This window comes from Sceloporus occidentalis, unplaced genomic scaffold (assembly GCF_023333645.1).
Source record: "Sceloporus occidentalis isolate IW3139 unplaced genomic scaffold, rSceOcc1.0.p SCAF_121, whole genome shotgun sequence".
NCBI classification, from domain to species: Eukaryota; Metazoa; Chordata; class Lepidosauria; order Squamata; family Phrynosomatidae; genus Sceloporus; species Sceloporus occidentalis.
Genome location: NW_028317101.1, coordinates 1483972 through 1505047, shown reverse-complemented (window position 1 = coordinate 1505047; position 21076 = coordinate 1483972). Strand labels below are relative to the sequence as shown.

Below are 21076 nucleotides of genomic sequence, written 5' to 3'. Positions count from 1 at the left end.
GAAATGAGGTCACAGTGACATCCCAACTATAACTCATATGAACTAGCACTAACTCTAGAATATAAACTTTCACAATCAAGCACCCTAACAAAATGCTGGATTGTTATGTCATATCTACTACTATATAATGGTGTAGACAGTGTTGGTACATTATACGTTAGCTTTAGTAATTATCCCTAACAATAAGCTAACCTAACAATAAATATTCAGTGGAACTGTTTAAATCTTCAACAACAGCTACACTATGAGTCCTGGATTGCTTAGGTCATATGTAGGAAGGAATGCTATATATTCCCCTTCCACCAGCTGGCAGTATTACCCAATCTGTTCCTTCAAACATCTTCAAATCCAAAGGGTCACCTTGAATCTTCCCATCCAAAATTATCAATGAATGGCAGCAGGCCATCGCCCCAAGAAGTGGGCTCCAGGGCAAACTGTTCCCCTTTGTGAACATGTGAACATTCTGAAAGCTGAAAAAGGAAACTGTATTTAGAGATAGGTGTGCAGTTATTATGATTCTTGGCAAGTTAAAATATTACTATGCTATAAATTAGAAACATGAATTGCATCATAAGCTGCTGTATGGTTGCTTATGTTGCTTACAACGTTACCTGTTAACCCCCTTCCTCCCATATTCCCTTAGCTCACCTTTATTGTTATATTGTAGCTGTTTCTAACAGCTGCTGGGAGTACACTACCGATTGCATCTGAGAAGGGCTTGGCATGGAACCAAAGCTCCAGGAAATTAAGTGTTACATGATGTCATATTCTGTTCATTGAGCTGCCGATATATTGATTTTATTAATAGGTATACGGTAGCCGATCATGCTTGGAGCTGATTCAGTTTGCTTTTGTTCCTGCTCGCATAGGTAGTTTCACAATTTTGTACGCAATAAGACATCATCACTAACATCTTCATTTTTACAAATGATTTCAAGTACATCACAGTTGAGCTTCAATTAACATGCCCAATATTAAGACACTGAATAAACTGATGTGAAAGTGATAAAATACCTGTTTCCAGTGCAAGGAACTACACCCCACAGGTCAAGCCCATCTTCCGTTAATGTACCGGTCTAGATGGAAAGCCAAGTTTAGTAAATTGATGAACCTGGTATTAAGCGGTTCATGTAGTATAAATTTTGTCTATATTGATTACTATTGAAACATAACGTCAAAACTTACTTTATCAAAACAGACCAAGTTTATTCTTCCACAAACATTAATTCTTTGCGGGCTTAGACAAAATATCTTTTTTTTCTTGAGTCTCTTTTGGGCATACATAATAGCCGTGGCAACAGCAGCAGGTAGTACAGGGGGAATGGCAACTGTGACACAAATTAATGATTTTACAATCACATCTCGAACTGTTGCCTGAAACAGAAAGCAATGCGTTAATAAGTACAGTTGGTGTTTATGGATCTACAGTATATGAACCATATAGGGCCTTCTTTCTCTGTTGGACCATTAAGATTTCAAACTACAATGGGTTCAGATGTAGAAACTGAATACAGTATTATATACAGGTATGTACAGTATCTATTGTGACAAAGTGTATAGGAGAGTTGCGAAGGGATGGTATTTAGGACCTAGAGTCCTTTGTGGCTTCTGCCCTCATATATGCTCCCAATTTGCTGGTGCAACTTGCTTACAATCCCAGGCTGCAGGGTTTGGAGATCAGAAAGAAATCTGACCTGCTGATAACACGACAGTGCAGAACAGCACAGCTAAGAGAGTGCTAAAGGTAGATTGCCACACACACTTGGGAAAAGTGACAGATCCACAAAAGATCACATACCCCTTTAACTGTAAACAAGACCACGGAATAGATGAAACCGATGAATGCTATTAAAACAAGGCACATAAGAAACCTGGTAGCATCCCGATATAGCTTGAAGTTCATGGGTTTCGGATACAGGATTGACCTTACCATTTCTCCTTTAGCTGTGTTGAAACCTAAAAAATTAATAGTTATAAGATTAATCTTCTTCCCAGTATTTTCAATATTCAGTGTATAATGGCTATCCATTAGTAATACAATGGAGATTGCAAGTGAAATGCACATAACGAACTAAATATGCTATCACGCTATTCAATATACAAACTGACTACAAATTGTGTAACACTGCTTCCGTTTGCCTGCCTGTCGCATACACTTTCATATTTCACAATAAAAGATAAAAGAAAACTTGATTTTCTGAACAAATTGAAGACACACCTGTCTGTTTCACCACAGCTATTACAGGAGAAGAGCTAGACGATGATGACTGGATGACTTCAGTCCCACAGAAAAGCACGTGTCTCTTGAAATCCTCCCCACTCTGTATTTTCCAAGGAATGGAGTTTGGTATATTGTCAAGAGGAGATTTTGTAACTGGGATACTCTCGCCTACAAAACATGACATATAACATAGGGAAACAAAAGAAGACTACACAGTTTGATAATACGAGCATAAAGAGGATCCAAGCATAGTATACATTCTGTCCCTGTACACCTAATGCCTCTTCTTTAGTTACTAGGTAATGCTTGGGTCTGGGCCTAGTTAAGGCCAAAAACCTCAGGTTTTTTTCTGTATTACTGCAGATTGTTTCCCGACCTTCTTTTATTGCCATGCAAAGCCAATGGGAAATAGACTACCACTGTGACTCCACATCTGTTGCCTTATTCTCCACTTACTTTTTGCTTCATGTATTTTCAGTTGTTCACCAGTCTGAACTCATGGAACTCAGGTTAATATTGATTTAAATAGTTTGTCTTTCATTGTTTTACCTGTGAGTGTCCCTTCATTCACAATGCAGCTTCCTCTTAGAAGAATACAGTCACAAGGAAGAAATAACCTTTTTCCTGTGAGAACAATTACATCTCCAGGGACCAAGTGTCGGGATTCCACCTCTTCATGTGCTAATAATATGTAGACACAAAATAAATAATTAGATATGTAACCCTCTGAGACGTCTAGAATTCTTAGGTACTAGCTCAAAGCTTTATGAAGCTTCATAGGAGAAGCCAACCTCCCATCATTGGACCGGTTTTTAATTATAAATTTTCTACAAATATTTTGATTATTTTATCGTATTGCACTGTTTTTAATTATAATTTTCTACAAATATTTTGATTATTTTATCGATGCTCTGTTATCGATGCACATTATTATTATTCCAGTGATATCACAATCACATCAATTAGATAACTTTATCAGTTTTTATTTATTAATTTTATTATTTTTAGGACCACTGTGTAGGACCACCATTTCCCTATGGGACTTTTGACTCTGTCCGCTCCAGGTTGTGGATTCCTTCAGGGTGGGAAATACATCTAGTCTGGGTGGTTATAATTTGAGTTTGAGTTTATGTAGTTCTGTTATTGTTATTTATTATTGCATTACATTTGTTTTTGAAATATTTACACATATTTTGTGTGTTGTCGGCATTTTGTTCATAAAAAAATATCTGTAGTGAGACATTTAATTGTTTGTTATATTCCAGCTACACACACTGTCTTACATCCAGTTAGTTGATGCACTGCCAAACTCTGAGTCCCCGATCGCCCAGAAGAGCGGAGGCCCAGTATTTTTGGTTGCAGCATCAACAGGTAAACGTCCTGACATGCCCCACTCCCCGCTCATTTCCCATTTAAATGGGGGTGCTTCCTGCGAAGTCAGCGGGTACGCTGACTGATGCAGAAACGCCCACTGACACCTCACCCAATTACCAGTTCAGTGCTGGTTGAATAGAATTATAAATTGACTTACCCCCATCATTCATGCGCACAGTTACTATTGTGCTGTTATTGGATTCAACTAGTTTATTCAGTTTCACAGATTGCTGCAGAAGAGACACAATTTCAGAGAGTTTATAGGTGAGTTATGGTATAGTAAATTGCATTCTGAAGAACCAGCCATGTTGCATTTCTCTTTGCAATATGCTTTTCATATTGCATAAATAATGTTGTGGGATTTTTTTTAAATTTAATTTCACCTAGTGAATAAACCCCAATCTCAAATGTCCTTGTTTGGAACGACAGGACAACTACACTGTAACCACGTCACATACATTAAAGGAAACGTTTATTGTGCTTGACAGCCCTACTAAAGAATAAATCATATTAAAGTACTATGCATTCCTTTAAGAAATCACATAGTAGAAGCTGCAGCTCCCCACCTCCTCTGTGGTCCAATGATTCTTGCTACTGATTGGTTGCTTGAAGCAGCCAATCACTTGCAGGAAAACACTCTCATTGAAATCAGTAGGAGGGCTTTCTGAGCACTCAATAGAACCCCATCTGCAGTGTTCCCGGCACTAGCGCTGGAGCTGGCTGGTAGTACGTATATCACATGCAAGGAGAAGGGATTTGGTAAATCCAGTACACCCCAGTCTGTGTCATGGCTGAAAATGCCAAACTGATGCAAAGTTATATACATATACATAACATAAACAAAATGCTAACCTTGCAAATTATCTGTTTACCTTAACAAAGTTAAATCAGATGTTTTGCATTGATTCCATTCATACAATACTATTGTGTTTTTAAAGTTAGGAATTAAAGGCACAAAATACCTGTCTGAGATCATAGACAGTCAAGATGATAGAAATTAGGGTTATAATGATAATTATTATAGAGTATTCAATGTAGCCTTCTGCCATCCATAAGCTAAGACTTGCAACTTGAAATATGTAGAACGGATTTAAAATCTGTAAAATAAAATCAAGAAAAAAATATACTTATCAAACTTTTTTCTACCTTAGATAGTTATTGCACTGGCTTTTGGTTGGTACTTGAACAGATTTTCTGAAACTTAACTAATCATTCGTGCATGCTTTGTGTCTAATGCCTAACACAGAGATACTGATTGTAAGGATCTTATTCAAAGAAAATCGATGGCACATTTATTTTTATTATTTAATGGTTAGCTAACTTTGGCTGTCATTACATAATAGGCACAATTGTTCATACAAAAATTGGTTAACAACAAATTACATGGTAATGATATGGTTCTAACAGCATTCATGGAAAGTCACATATTTGGCTCACTTATAAAATTGCATCAACACAAAGAGCCAGGTATTATTATTTATTGATTCATACAATGATATATATTTTAGGTAAATGTATACATAATTACATAAATACATTTAAATTGTGTATACCTCCTTAAAAAGCAATTTCCACACTGGCACAACTTCAACCTCAATGGCATTTGGCCCGCAAACAAATCTCCTAAAGAAAATATTATGAATAATCAGATTTATGTCCATTATTACAATACAACCTTTGTGTGTTGTAAAAAAAAAGACAAATAATACCCAATGTTTTTTTTTGGTTTGCTTTAAGTAAATTGAAGCACTACAATAATGCCAAATTAATCTTAGGTGTAATCCGGCAAGTTAATATAATGGTTTATTTGTTTGTAGCATTCTTTTAAATACATTATTAACACTATTCAGAAAGAAATGCCATATAGAAGGGAGGGTAAGGATTACCAGAGGACAAATACAAGTAAGTATACAATTATGTATAATCACTCAAGATTGTATTTGCCTTTTCAAATCCTTTCAGAAGACACTTGTTTTAGGATTTGATCTTTTATATGTGGGAAAACTGCATTGGGTTAGGCTTAGGGCACCTCCAAAGATAAATAAATTGCTAGATTAAACTATATCCTACATCCTACACAAAAGCTTCTTGCATAACCTTATTCTTGCCTGAAAATGCCACAGGACTTAATGCATTTAATAATTCATTAAAAAATCTGAGCTTTTGCATTCAATGCTTCTGATTGGTCTTCATAAAAAGTATGACACAAGTTTCCAAATATAGTTTTCACACGAACAATAAACGGTACCTTAGCTTTTGCTCTTCTCGACTAAGCCCAGATCCAAACCTAGAGTGTAATTCAGAGCATGAGTATTCATCCTCCAGGGCTCTGTAACAATAAAGTAATAGACCAATAAATCTATCTTACACTCATATGCCTTCAGGATAATACACTACCAGTTTTTTTTGAGGACCAAGACATTTTTAGGAATATTTATAAAATGCAGTCATTGCAATCTAAGGGAGGACTGCCAGTTAATTATTTGTGACAGATCTGTATCTGGCATTAAAATTAGCCCAGATACTGTTGCTTACAACAAGTAGGAATCAGCAAGGTGAAAAGTTATTTTATCTTTATTGTTAATACATAAAAAATTCAAAATATATAAAATTATACTGCCAATATCTTTATGAGGGCAACAAACTAAATGTTATAGGCAGTCAAATATTTAATTTGCTACCAATATTTGCTTGATTATAAGATCACAGGAATTTGGGATCTTAATTAAAGTAAGAAAGAGAAAAAAAGGCCTGGATATAAAATAACCCTATTGGAATTTTAAAAAGACACAAAAAAAGTACCATAGAGAAAAACTATGTGGCACTGAGATGGCAGGGGATGCTGCAATGCCGTTTTTTCTCATGCGCTGCAATCATAACTCTCCCTGGGACACTAGAAAAATCTATTGGTTCTAAGGCCAACCCTGAGTGTTTAGTTAAGAAACTGTGTTACTATATGAAAAGAAAATGTTTTCATCAGTTTGTATGTTGGTTTATATGATTAAATAGCCTAAGGAAAAGGATTGGGAAAGTTCTAGAGCATATAATTAAGTTTGGTAATACGAAACCACACCTTTAATATATTGACTTCTTAAAGAAACATCATCTCTGTGTTACCATCATATATTGGTTTTGTAGCTAGAAAAAAAAGCAAAAAAAACATACCCAACTTTCTGGAACTTCTTTTCTGAAATCAACCAAATATACTTGATCTTCTGTACCCAAACACATTTAACCTGAAAAAATAAATCAACACAGAACCTAATGTATGGTACATCATATGAAATTATATGTTTGAAGACTGTTGATCAGTATGCATATTTCATTCTATTTCATTTGTTAATGAGGAGAGTTAGCCACATTCCCTGTATTTCTTGGCATAATGAAATCCATGGCGGGTTACAACCTGTTATTAATTATAGAGTATGGTATTTAAAAGGTAGCATATGCAAACAGTAAATCGGCACAGACCTTTAAACTACATAACATGTTAGAGATTGTAAAAATAGCTGTAATGTTGTAGTATCATATATTCATATCCTTCATAGTCTCTTTCTTTGGCTTATAGCAGAAACTTTTTTAGGATGTTTGACAGGACCACCAATGAAAATTACATTATTCCATAATTTGGCGTACCAATGATTTAAATTGCCATATCATGATTTAAATTGCCATGTCATGCATTTCATGTAAGTTCCTCCAGTTTTGGAAAGTTAAATGAGTGACATTGACTGTATTTACTGAACTGATAGTTGAAGATTTCAACTCCATGATTTGCAATATAATAAAGGACCAGCTCTAGTGAGCTTCCCCTGCAAGAAGGGCTTAACTGTCCCTGCATAAAGTGCTAAAATAACAGGTGCCAGAGAAAATAATCTTATTAATTTACCTATAGTTTATGCAGGGCTATCTCACATAGATGAAAGTTCTTGAGTTGAAATGCTAAACATTCCAATTTAGTGAATACACCCAATTACCAATATCATTAATTCATGGGAGAATCAATAAAAAAAGAAAAAAGTAAAAACAAGTGTCACAATACAAATTTATGACACTTGTAAATACTGAACAATTAATCAAATGTTCAGACATTTATGCCAATTTTTTAAGTGCGTGGTTTCCTCTACTCCTGAGCACATGGCTTTACTAAATTTATCTGTAGCAAACAATGGGAGTTCCCATACAATTACACAATTCATGTTATAAAACACTGAGGCATTGTGTAGTATGCTGGGTGACCTCCAGTTTAAGGATCTTCTCCTAATTATTTAAACATGTACATTCCAGTTCATTCAAGGTCCAGTTTGTTTTTTTGGCTTGTGCCTCTGGCAGGGATGATTTTCTCAGGTGGCATTACCACTTTGAATATTAATTAAAAATGCCTTCACTTAATTGGAAAGAGAGGCTTTTGTGCAACATATAACACTAAAGTTAGTATATACCTTTATGCGTTCACCTTTTACTGGACATTGTGCCAATGATTGCATGCTATTAGGTGAATCAGAGGGAAATCATTTGTCTATGATGAAAAATAGACAATGAATTAAGTATGATATAATTAAACACAGTGGCATACGCTGGCCTAGGCCCACTAGGATAGCAGCCCCTCTGCCACAAAAGTGAGTGCGGACCATGCTATTAGGTGACCAGGCTCTCTGATTCTTCTGCTCTAAGGGCTGGTTGAGGAGATCAACTATCCCACTTGGTACTATCCTAACCTGGCACCATGTATCTATCTGAAGTGGATATGATGTCATAACCTGGTGCTCTGCAGAGAGGATGGTGGTTGTAGAGGTCGGTCATAGGGATGACTGGGGCACTGTCTTGGGATAGGTCCAGGCCAGCCCCAACCAAAATACATAACTACTTAAACATATTATTACTTGTTTGCATTATAGAATTAAACTGTACCTCGTATTTAATGTCTAAACGCCCACATTTGGGGTTATGGACGCAAATTGATTAAGTTAAAAAAGGTGGACTTATCACCATGGTAACAAGAAAATATTCTTACATTTCCTCGGTGATAGCACTTTATGCTGTGGCATGTGACATGGTTTATAACAAATTACGAAAGACAAAATTCAAAAAAAATAATAATACTTTTAACGCAGGTGTCACAATTGCTTTGTTTATGATGGAATGTCTGTCTCCAGGAATGGGTTGGTCAGATGTGCCAATCAATGATTTCAGCTCAGAAAGGTGCATCCATGTGACATGCTTTTTGCTGTACTGTTTAAATTCATCCTGTCAGAGGAGAAACAAAATTAAGTAATCATGTCAAAATGTGGCTAAAGGATCTAGTTTCTAGATTCTCGAATTCACTGAGCCATAACATTTTTAATTTTTAAGTTAACAAAAAAAAATGGTAAGAAAAGTTTTAAAACATAACCCGTTCATAGCTGGTGCATATTTTATTATTCATTGATTTTAATCAAGTAAAATGTAAGCTACCGCTATAAAAAACACACGAATCATTATAAATTATACTTTAATTTATATGGTTAATATAATTTAATTTAGATAATGTAATTACTGATTTAACGGTGATACTTTGTAAATATGGACCTCTATACATCTGTATGTGTAATAGTGGATGCAGTGATGAATGACAGTACCTACCGTTGTTTGAAGCAATATAACGTTGGCCTCCTGTAACATGCAAGGGTCACAGCGAGCCCAGACTTCCCATTCCGGTTTCCAATAGAACAGTAGCCATAGTAATCCTAATGAAAATATATATCCTATAATGCAAAGTGCTGTGCGCCATGGAATTGTTTTGTATCCAAATATCTCCTGTAAAACAAAAACGATCAATTACCAGACTGCTTCGTCAGAACCTTGTAAAAATGTTTCCTATTATTATATAGTAGGCATAGATGTCAGAAAGCCGTAAACACTGTAAGATTTAACTAGATCTTTACACGTGGATCATTCGCTGGTTTGTATCTATGATAGCCTGCTATGTACTTATGGCTGGCTGTACTGCTGAAATAGCATGTAATTGCCCTTGATGACTACGTCTGTCATAGTATGATATGGGTCAACATGATTCGAGAAGATTCCAAATGTTTCATTTTTGTAAAGTTTCAGTTATGTCTCATTGTGCAATGCAATAAAGTTATTAGTTTCATAATATAAGATACCTGTATATTTTTAATAATTTCAGCCGCTAGAATATTTGAAGTTCCACTTTGTTTTAATCTGAAGTTTCCAAAAGATAGTCTCTAGGTACATTATAGCAAACAAAAAAACCCCAATAAAAATAGATATTTGTAAAATGCACAGGAGAGAAACACCTGCTCTTTCAGGGTTTTCTGTCTTAAGAATATGTTCTCTGGTGTGTTATACCTTGCTTTGTGTTGACATACTACATTAGTACAAATGGCAAAAAAAAAGAATGAAAAAAAGCCTTCTTAACTAGTAGTCAGTCAATAGAAAAAGAAGGCAAACCTTCTATTGCACTTGAAATAAACCTTATTTAACCCCAAATCTGTTACTTATCAAACCCATATTAAATGTGATTTCCCAGTTATTACTGGTTCAACTGGTTTTGAAAGTGCAGCTTACGCAATTCCAATTGTTTCCCAGAAAAGCTTGACAATGAGAGGGTGAGGTGTCACCTAAGTAGGTGGGTATGTCATTAATGGCCTGTAAATTTGGTAGATTTAAATATATTATGAAATATGATAAGCTGACATGTGACACAGAGCTCAGAATTAGTATTATATTATAATTTAAAACATTTTTTATTTTATTTTTTTCTATATAATATTAAATACATACAGAAATCTCACTCCAAAAACCATTGAGTTTGGGAGGAGAGGCATGACGGATTCATGGAGAAACTCTTTACCTGTCTGCCCAATCCCCTCTTATGTCTAAGTCATCCTATGCTCATTAGAGGAACTGTGCGGTGGCTAGGAACCTCAGTGATGCCCATCGACATTTGGAACTGAATCGCTACTCATGTATATTGCCCTACCACATCGCTCTTTTGGGATTATACTGGGCTCGTGGTGGGTCCAATTCGGATGTTGTTACGGAGAAACCTAGTTTTATTACCTATTCTTAGAACTTTTTGGAACATAACATTCTCGGACCCTGAGCTCTTCATCGGTGCCCCAGGATTGACACCACTCCCTCGGGATCACCCAGTAATAGTGACTCTTTATCGGGTGGGCATTGCTGGCCATAGACCTGTATGGAGGTGCTGGGCTGTCTGGTAGTGATGGGATTATAGTCCTGATCTAATTATGTTGTGTGTATAAATAGCTGTGCTGTTCCAAGTAAACTCAGTTCTGTTCTCACCACAATATTGATTCTGTCTGATATTTGGGGTGGGCTGCTATAGTAACATATGTAAACACACAAATTAAATGCACTTACTCATAACACACATTCCATCTCACCCCACTTAAACAATTACACATCCATGCTCACATACACACAAGTACACATCCATGCTCACACAATTACACATCCATGCTCGCACACACACACACAAGCATACATCCATGCTCACAAACACACATACAAGAACACATCCATGCTCACACACAAGCAGGGGAGGACTGACCCATTGGGCTCTTGGGCATGGACCGAGGGCCCGGGAGGGTCACGAGAGCAGTGAGGCGCCAAGCGGTCGCTCATGAATCAGTTTTCAGCAAACGCTTGGCGCCCCTCAGTCTCCTCTGTGAGGCCTCTAGCCCAGTCACGGTGCCGGGTTTTCATGCTGAGCGCCAGAATATGTAGTCATACTCCGACGCACAGCAGTGAAGCAGTGCGCACCGCGGCAGAGCAGCGAGACACACACACAAAGTACACATGCATGTTCACACACACAGTACACATGCATGCTCACACACACACATGTACACATCCATGATCACACACACACACAAGTTCACATCCATGATCACACACACAAAGTACACATCCATGCTCTCTCACACACACACAAGTACACATGCATGCTCACACACACAAGTACACATGCATGCTCACACACACACACACACACGTACAGATCCATTATCACACACAAACAAGTACTCCTGCAGTTTGCTATCCGGCTTCTCACGCACACTGTGCATGCAGCCTCAGTTTCACGGAAGGGTCACGTGACATCATATGACCCCCGATACGCATCTGTCTCCCCGCGCCGTTTCAAAATAGTTCAGAAAGGACCCTCCCGACCTTAGACTGCTCCGACCCCTGTAGTTACGGAAGTATCACCCATTGAAGTAAGCATTATGCCACCTTCTTGCTGGAGACACATGCCAGTATTGGCCCTTCATAATGAATAGTGAAGTGAGGGGGTTGGAACAAAAAGAAGTCCCCTGCAAGCTCTTTTTACAACTTTCCGTTTAGTTAATAGACCTCTTTGATATTTCAGGAATTGACATTTATGGAGGCATGTCCCTCACAACAGCATCCCCTTCAAGTGTACACAATAGTATTTGGGAAAATATGGGTTGTTTGTAACATAAAATATAAAGTACTGAAAGGGCAGTAGAAGGAAAAGCTCACTTTGTTTTTTTGTAAACTATCACCTTTTGGGCCAGTAATATGTAAATATGAATACTAGACATGTGTAAATGGGCCAAAAACCATTTGGACACATTATTCAGTTTGTTTATGGCCCATTTGTTTGTTTTTGGGCAATAAATTACGTTCCCTGCCCATTTGATTTGTGGCATTTTGAATTTGAGAACAAAACTTGTTGCCCGCATTCACTCTCACGCTCTTACTGAATCTCTCACACTCTAATTTTCCCGCTACTGCTGACCACTTCTGCTTCTGCATCTTCTTTACCTTCTATCTTACTTCTATTCTCTCTTCAATCTTCTATCTTTGTCTGCATCGGACATAACACAGCGGGAACTTCTGCCAAAATGGCGATGTTTTATCCCCAATCCTCCAATCGGGGGAAAAGATTTTACCGAAAGTGCTGTCATATTGCTATCAGCACAATGATAAAAGCTACAAGACTTAAATGTTGTGAACTTTTGCTACAACAAGTTGTACATGTTAAAGAAACCACATGATTTGAGTTGTAGGGATCCAAAAAAAGCAGAAATACTTTACACCTATGAAAAGAATGCGGGATTCTGCATGTTTCGTTGAGGCTTTCATCCGTTCACAAAGCTTCTAGAATTCAGATTGTGGAGAGTGTCGAGAAAATACACAGATCAATAGAAAGTGATGGTAGCCCCATAAGAGACATATATGTTTAAAGAGTTCTAAACCAACCAACTACTTATATAGATAAAGAACACTCATTCTCATTCAGATCATTTGCAAGAGAAAGTTAGTGGAAATACTGTGTTCTAAGTTTATGTTTATGAAAACATATTACTGCAAATGTCTCTAAGATGACTTGATTATTTTGACACTCCTAGATTTTGTTTGCTTGATCAGAGTCCTCCTGACATTTTGATTCAGATTGTTATGTGATGCACTGCTTGTTATATCCTGTTAACCCATTGTACAGCGGTGAGAGGTATGAGGGTGCTATATAAATCAATTAACAACAATAATGTTAATAATAATAATACTAATTCAATATATAGATCATTTCCATGCTATTTCTGATTAATGTTCCCTGATGTGATATATATCTATGTCTACTCCAACATTGTATCTACTTCCTTAGTAACTCTAGAGAATGTCAAAGTTGTTAACTATAAATTAATTAAATGCAAACATTTTTAGAATACATTACCATCTCATTATCCTCTCTTTCGTTAAGAAGTGCTCTGAAGCCATCTTTAGTAGAGTTCCCCATCGGATTTTGTACTTTTTGCTCAGAATTCTTCTCAATAGGTTTTAAGAGTCGCTATTGCTACATTTGCCTAGGTGTTTTTAAATGTTGTGTTACTGCTTCTCATATAACACACCTTCCAGAGAACAATTAAGAATGATTACGCATGGTTGTAGATAAATACTGACTGTATATGCTTGCATAATTTTACAGGAAAAAAAACTTTATCATAATTTGGCATGTCAGTTTTAAGATCCGACAACAAATATCTATTTATTTGTTCTCACTGATTTATAAACCACAAAGTGATTTATTCATTTAGCGAGGGGAAATTTTGTATCGATCTTGCTGTTAGGCATGGCAGATGTGTTTTTTTGGTATGCTGATTGAGGGTGTTAGGAGGGGAGGTTGTATGCTCCTCATGGTAAGTGGGTTTCTAGTGAGTGGTTGACATCTTCACCCCGGTAATCTTTCTCTACTGCATCATTTCCTTCTCAATAACTAAATAAATACATTTTTCAAGGGCCCCAGTATGTTTGTTCATGTATTATTCATGGCATTTTGAATTGTCTTAATTATTTTCAGTGTCTTGTATCTTAACAGTGGAATGGAATCTGTTGGCGCTATATAAAGAAATGTACAATAACACTTTCCTCAGTAGTGAGATTCTCAGTAAAGGTATAAAAGCCATCAAGTGACTTACTTTATGCAGCTTGTCATGTTGCGTATGGTGTCTGGGTGGATCCACTGCAATATCATTAAAATGAAGAAACCTCAATAACATTTTGATTTGCTTTGTGATCAAATTTTGTTTTTTAAAGAATGCACAAAATCATACTCATAGGGTACTTTAATATGCAATCTTCTTTACTAGGGCTCTCAGGGGCATACAACTGAAGAACACCACTTGGTGTCTACTTTAACATGATGGAAAGTATTCAGATGCAAAGTCACCATCATAACTGTATTCTGATTTGTCTTGTATTCAGAGTCTAAATAAGATAACACATAATAGTTATAAGTTTCTTTAACAAAATATGTCATCTTAATGGAGAAGGGCTAATACATTTTTGGCACTGGGAACAAATACACAAGGGGCAAAAATACAAAAGGGGCAGTTAATGACAAACGAGTGTAGAAAATAAATTTTTTATGCTTCAGTGTGGCAGAGCCTGATCTGGTGTGTGTTTTTGGGTGTCGGTGTGGCAGAGCCTGTCCTGGTGTGTGTGTCTGGGTGTCGGTGTGGCAGAGCCTGTCCTGGTGTCTGGATGTCTGGGTGTCGCTGTAACAGAGCCTGTCCTGGTGTATGTGTTTGGGTGTCGGTGTGGAAGAGCCTATCCTGGTGTGTGTGTTTGGGTGTCGGTGTTGCAGAGCCTGTCCTGGTGTGTGTGTGTCTGGGTGTCGGCGTGGCAGAGCATGTCCTGGTGTGTGTGTTTGGGTGTCAGTGTGGCAGAGCCTGTCCTAGTGTGTGTGTGTTTGGGTGTCGGTGTGGCAGAGCCTATCCTGGTGTGTGTGTTTGTGTGTTGGTGTGGCAGGGCCTGTCCTGGTTTTTGTGTGCCTGGGTGTCGGTGTGGCACAGCCTGTCCTGGTGCGTATTTCGTTATCCATTTCCTGGCACTTAACTTTCTGTAGGAATAAATTTAACTATTTATTTTTTACTAATCCAGAGATAAAACCCCCCTCCTGAATTTGTAGTCCCTTCAGAGAAATCAGTTAGAGGGAAAAGTAAAGGTTTTGTGTTATTTACTCTATTTCAATCTGCATATTTTATTAAAAAGGATTAGTGCCACTAAATTGTGGCTTCAGACATTGCTGTGTATGATTACTTTTTTGGTGTGCTGATTACTCCCAATCCCTTCACATAAGATTCTATCTCATACATCTGCCGAGCTCTGATGTCATCTTTATCCCAGGTACTTATTTGGGCTTTTAACACTTTTGGTTCCTAAATGAAGGATTTATAGCTATTTGGTTGGTAAATAGTGTGGCTCGGATAGGCATGTGTAAGGGGTGTGGCATGAGGGCACAAGAGCTCGACCACGCAATACAATACATGGGGCTGGTGTCCAAAAATGTCCAGGGCTGCTTTTCATTCCCAGTCCGGCCCTGTACATACAGAGTCCCTCTCTAACACATACATTTACTTTTCTTATTTGTCACATGGGCACAGCTCTGTAACATGACATTACATGACCCCTTAGGGTGCACCAGCACAATTTTGTCTGGCTCTGTTTGAGAAATTTGACCAGCCTCATACCACTCCATAGAAGGTTTTATTATTTCCTACAGCCAGGGGTGGGGGATTACTGATTTTCAGACTCCCTAATCTTCTTCTATCTACCAGGGCCAGTTTTATGCCATCAGTCATCCTGTAAAATCCACAGAAAATTACCCCTCCACAAAATATCCACAAAAACACACTGAAGACACACACACACAAACATGAACATAATGTGTGAATGGTACACATGCATGCAAATACAAAGTTGAACACATTCATACACTAACTGTTATACACATACAGATACATATACTGTTGATGGAATTTTGATTTATTTATCCTGTGGCATTTCCCTGATCGTTCATCTTTGTGTTCTGACACTAATCACACCATTAGATGTATTATGCTGTGTTTAACTGAAATAATTTAACATTCAATATATTAAAAAAAAATAGGAATAAGCTTTAGAACTCAATTGTGTGTATATCTAACAAAGATGCACTTTAACTGAGATATATCTCAATCTCTTGGCATATCAGTTGTTCACGACTTACTATTTTGAAAAAAAAAAATATTGAGAAACCGTTCAACTTGTGACTTATTTAAGAATTAATCTGAAAATCTAAGATATACATTTATATTTATTTAATAAGATAGCTGACCCATTCACTATTACAATATGTCTTTATTACACAGCACAGAAATATAAATATAATGAAAAATACATTACAAGTTTATCTATGATGTTCATTTTTCCACTTCAGAAAAGAAACACAAATATTTGCAAAAAGAAAAAAATATTACCAGTAAATTAATACAGGATAATATTGTGTGTAGGGTTAAGTCCTTGATTTATACATCATAGATTTGTTAGAAATGCAAGCCCAAACAATGTGTATCTAAATGTTGGCAGTCAGTTCTAATCTTGACAGTCATTTTCTTCGGCATTTCTTTAAATATCTACTTTTTTGAACTCCTGTTCATAGGCTGGGTTGCTGTATGCTTGATTATTTTCACTTGTATGCCGGCTAAGTGGCTTTGTGCGGTATGTCCGGTTTATAGGAGGCCAGTTTGGATCTCTCTCCACCATTCTGATTATTTTTCTGTACTGACTATTTGACTTATATTTGAAACATTTCTTGAGCAGCAACCAGAGTTTCCTGTTCTCAATTATCAGCTCCTGTTGGTAAAACATAATAAATACAAATATGGTAAAAAGGGTTACATAGAAAGATAGATCAGCAGAATGAAATATGTATCTCTTAAAACTGTGACAATAGGTCATTTTAATAATTCAGCCACGTAAACAGCCTCTTCATTCATTGCTAAAGCATCTGTATTTTCTTCCACTTGTAGTAAATAATGAAATGGACATTGCAAGATGATTAACTACTCTACTAAGGGGTGATAAGAAAACTCTTAAGAAGACATTTGCACTGGTAAACTATCTTAGGAGACTTACTTCAGCTAAAATCGAAACAACAACCGTGATGATCAAAACGATGAAAAGGGTGATTCTCCAAGAGGTTGGTGTACAGACAAGCTGAGAAAACAGAACCAATATTGAAGTACAACTATGCAGTGTTAAGTTATAGTTATAGAAATAGTACATAATTAGTACAATGTTCACGTACAGAAACAAAAGGTAAGGAGTCCTGTTAAAATAAGATTGTAATAGAATCAATAAAACATCACTATCAAAAGCTTACCTCCATGACAATGTATATGTTTTCAATGTCAGCAAATAAAAGGAAAATACAAATGCCAAGCTGGGCCACCAGTACCATGGTGAAGATATCTACAAGACAGAGAGATAAAGTGTGTGTAAACAATGGGCACATGTGGTTTTTGAATGACCACATTTCTAAACCACTAATTGAGTTTTAACAGAGGGATGTATCTGATGAATAATTAGTGGATATAAAACCATAGTTTTAACAGTGGTAATTTAAAAGCATGGCTTAGCCTAACCCAATATGCATACTCTTTCTTTTAGTTATGTATACAGAAATAACTTGAATAGAACATAAAATGTAGGTCACAAACTTAGCATGCATCTATGAGGGAATACTCACAGTTGGTGTAAATTGGTTGTCTAAAAGGCTTGCCCTTGGAGAATACAAATGCAACTATTATACAGTGAATGGTGGTCAGGGGCCACAGTGTGGTTGTTTCATAGCTCTTGTGGCTGATGTTCAATTCAAATGCAGCGGCCCCAGTGGATGATGAATTAGTACCACTGTTTTGGAACATCTCAGAGCTGGGGACCAAACTTCCATTAACAAACATGCAAGCGCTGAAAAAGTTAAATAGTCATTTAGACAAATTTCAATTTTAAAGTTAACATTTATAAACTTAATATACTGAAATGACCACCAGTGATGTATTTATGGGGGTAGCTGGCCTAGGACTGACCTTGGCCTACCTTACCAAGGAGGTCTTCATCCTTTGAGCAGAGCTATAGGATATGACATAATATCCCAGAATTCTGCGTTAGAATGCAAGGTAGAAGAGATATAAAGATCTACTACAGAGGTTCCACTCTCTGACCTATACAACCAGCCCATTGAAAGCTGCTGCACACCAAAGAGAACAATTACCCAAAAGGGTTATCTCCCCCTAGTAAAGAAAAGCCTAGGAGCTACCCACCTGCTTATGAGACTGCAGGTCACAGTAAGTATGCATTGGCCTATCTTTTAGTTTTGGTACAGAGTGGAACTCCCATATGACAAGGGTGCATAGACAGGAGCCTATGTTGCCTTTTATCACTACATCAAAATGGCAAATAGCATGTATTTTAATATTGCCTAATAAACATAAAAAAAGTGACTTTTGCTTGTGTTACAGGAAGAAAATATATTTAAGCATCACTAGGAACTTTTAGTAAAGAGCCTTGTATTTACAGACATTGTTTCTTTTTGACTGACCTTGCCAGATTAACTAATGCAATTAAAGGAAATAGAAAAGCTATTTCAGTGATTATCCTATCTATTTCCATAATGATATGATATATGTGAAGTGGCGGCTGAAGTAAGTCTTTAGATATTAAGTAAATATAGTATTATATATTATTATTATTATTATTATTATTATTATAGTTTCAGCCTACATGTTTACATTGAAAATATCTCATAAAAAAACATATAGATATTTATTTATTTATAAGTAAATATTTAGAAATATTCCTTCACCTTCATTATGATTATATAAAGTAGAATATCTTACGTTTGTGGATTTGTGGAATACCAAGGTTGCTTTTGAATGACAACAAAGCCATATACTTGGATAACTATTGTGAAAAGAACATGCAGAACCACTGAAAGCAAGAGAGGTGGTGACATAAGTTGTGCTGGAGGTCTGTATGGAGCTAGTTTTGGGTAGGCATGGTTCAAGCTCACTAAAAAAAAGAAAAAGATTTAATTAATTAATTAGGTTGATCTAAAGGGTTACAGATGTATAAATATAGGCAACATGTAGATGCATGTATATTTGTTTCAGCTCTTGCCTTCTAACAAAATAGTAAGTGTCTCTGTAGAAATCTATGCCACATCCAGTCGTAAGCGCTTTCAACTTATTAAGTAATGACCATAAGGGACATGTGAGAATTAAGCTGCAAAATACGGTGATAGGGATGTCTGCTAATGCTCTACAGAAATCATCACCCAACCCATGTGCTAGAACACCTAGAGTCCTGAGTGGTTAGTGACAAAGCCAGTGCATGTACGGGCTCAAAATTCATTGCCGTTAATGGGTAATGACAACCCGTTGTCCTTAAGCCCCACAAGCTGCTCACTGTCATCGCCCATTAAAGTTAAGCTAAATGTCATGACAAAAGATACTCTAGAATTTTCAAATAGTCCTTTCTTTTCCCTAAAAATATGTACCCTCCAACCTACCTTTTTTGGTATGGGGAAAGATATTAGGGTTATGTATTATTATATATGGTTCTAACTTGAAATTTTTAGTATGAAAATTGTCCTCTGACTCTAAAGAGTACATCAGATGTTCAATTTCCAAGTGTCACTAGAGGGCATCACACATCCAGAGTTTATTCTACCTGCCAGTACTTTAACCTGGAATTATACTTCTGCTTTATGTATTTTACAATGTACAAAAAGTGTCAAAAAATTAGATCGACATTTCAATTTGCTAAAATATTTCAGGCCCCATATTACCTAACAGGAAGTTACTATCTTATTTCTGCTTGGAAATTGTAGTAGTTCCCAGATCTCCTAGTAGGCAATTTATGTTAATATGTTTCATTGTGGTAAAGAAAATATGCCCAAATGCATTGTTTTTAAAAGCAGAAAATGATGTTTCTGAGCACAAAAACAGTAATCCCATGAACATGGGTCTGGATTATGGGTTGGCCATTGTCAGCCAATAAATCTAGTTTTATGCTGAGGCCATGATTGGCACCTTTGGTATGACAACATAGAAAGATGTTATATCTTACTTGTCAAGCAGACTAAAATGGTGACAGCCACATCTTGAACAAGGAGCTGGTAGTTGGACAGGATGTTTATTTGCTAAAACAAGGAAAAGAGCAAAGTATAAATAAATACTGTATTGTGGGATCAAATAAAGTCAAAATTTTGAGTAATTCAATAAACATGATTTGATATAAGATGTTCAATATAAGTGAAACTCTTTTATATCATTTTTGAAGCAAACAAACATAACGTAAAATATAATTACCCAGTAGAGCAGAAGAAGACAAACAAACTGTATCATGGCATACAGTGTCATGTATTTAAACACACAAAATGAAGTGACAAGAGCAGCTCTACCTTCTCTGTAAGACAAAAAGACAAATATTAATGTTCATTTTTTATACATTTTGTCCTCATCCCCATGCCCAACTCCGTCTCCCAAGGCTATCTTGCACAAACTTAAGCTCCCATATGGAAAAAGAGGGACACACATGGAGGGCAGCATTACTGGGATTTTACAGGTTTGGCAAGATGACTGCTTACAAGCTGTTAAGTAAGTAATGTTTTAATGTAGCCAATTGACTTTGAACGTCAGCTAAGATTTCTTTCCATGCTTCCAAATGCTATGCTCGTCTTAGGGGCAAAACAGAGTTTATTGATCTACCATTTATTTAAAATATTATATTACCTACAAAATAATGAAATATTTAAAATCAAGTTGTGCCTAAATACACTTTATAGCTCATGCATCCTTTTTTCTATAAAGAATATTTATGTTTAAAAATATTTATATATATATATATATATATATATATATATATTCATATACATGCACATTGATGAAGATATAGTACATATGAAGTGAATATAGTTGTGTGTTAGGTGATTGTGTATATGTGAATGTTTATCTGACCTCATGTGATTGATGTGTTTATATGATTGTATCAATGTGTTTATATGATTGTGTAATAAAACTTTTCTTCAGTTTGCAGCTCATCATGATGTTCCACCTATGACATAGCTTTCTGATGAGTTTAGCTTTTCAATATGGACATACAGCA

General features: G+C 36.4%; 2 pseudogenes; both read right to left on the bottom strand.

The window, feature by feature from the left end:
• The window catches only part of LOC149282202 (putative cation-transporting ATPase 13A5), a 72879-nt pseudogene extending 59494 nt beyond the window's left edge, over positions 1-13385 (bottom strand).
• Positions 13386-16534: 3149 nt separating this feature from the next.
• The window catches only part of LOC149282201 (putative cation-transporting ATPase 13A4), a 77896-nt pseudogene continuing 73354 nt past the window's right edge, over positions 16535-21076 (bottom strand).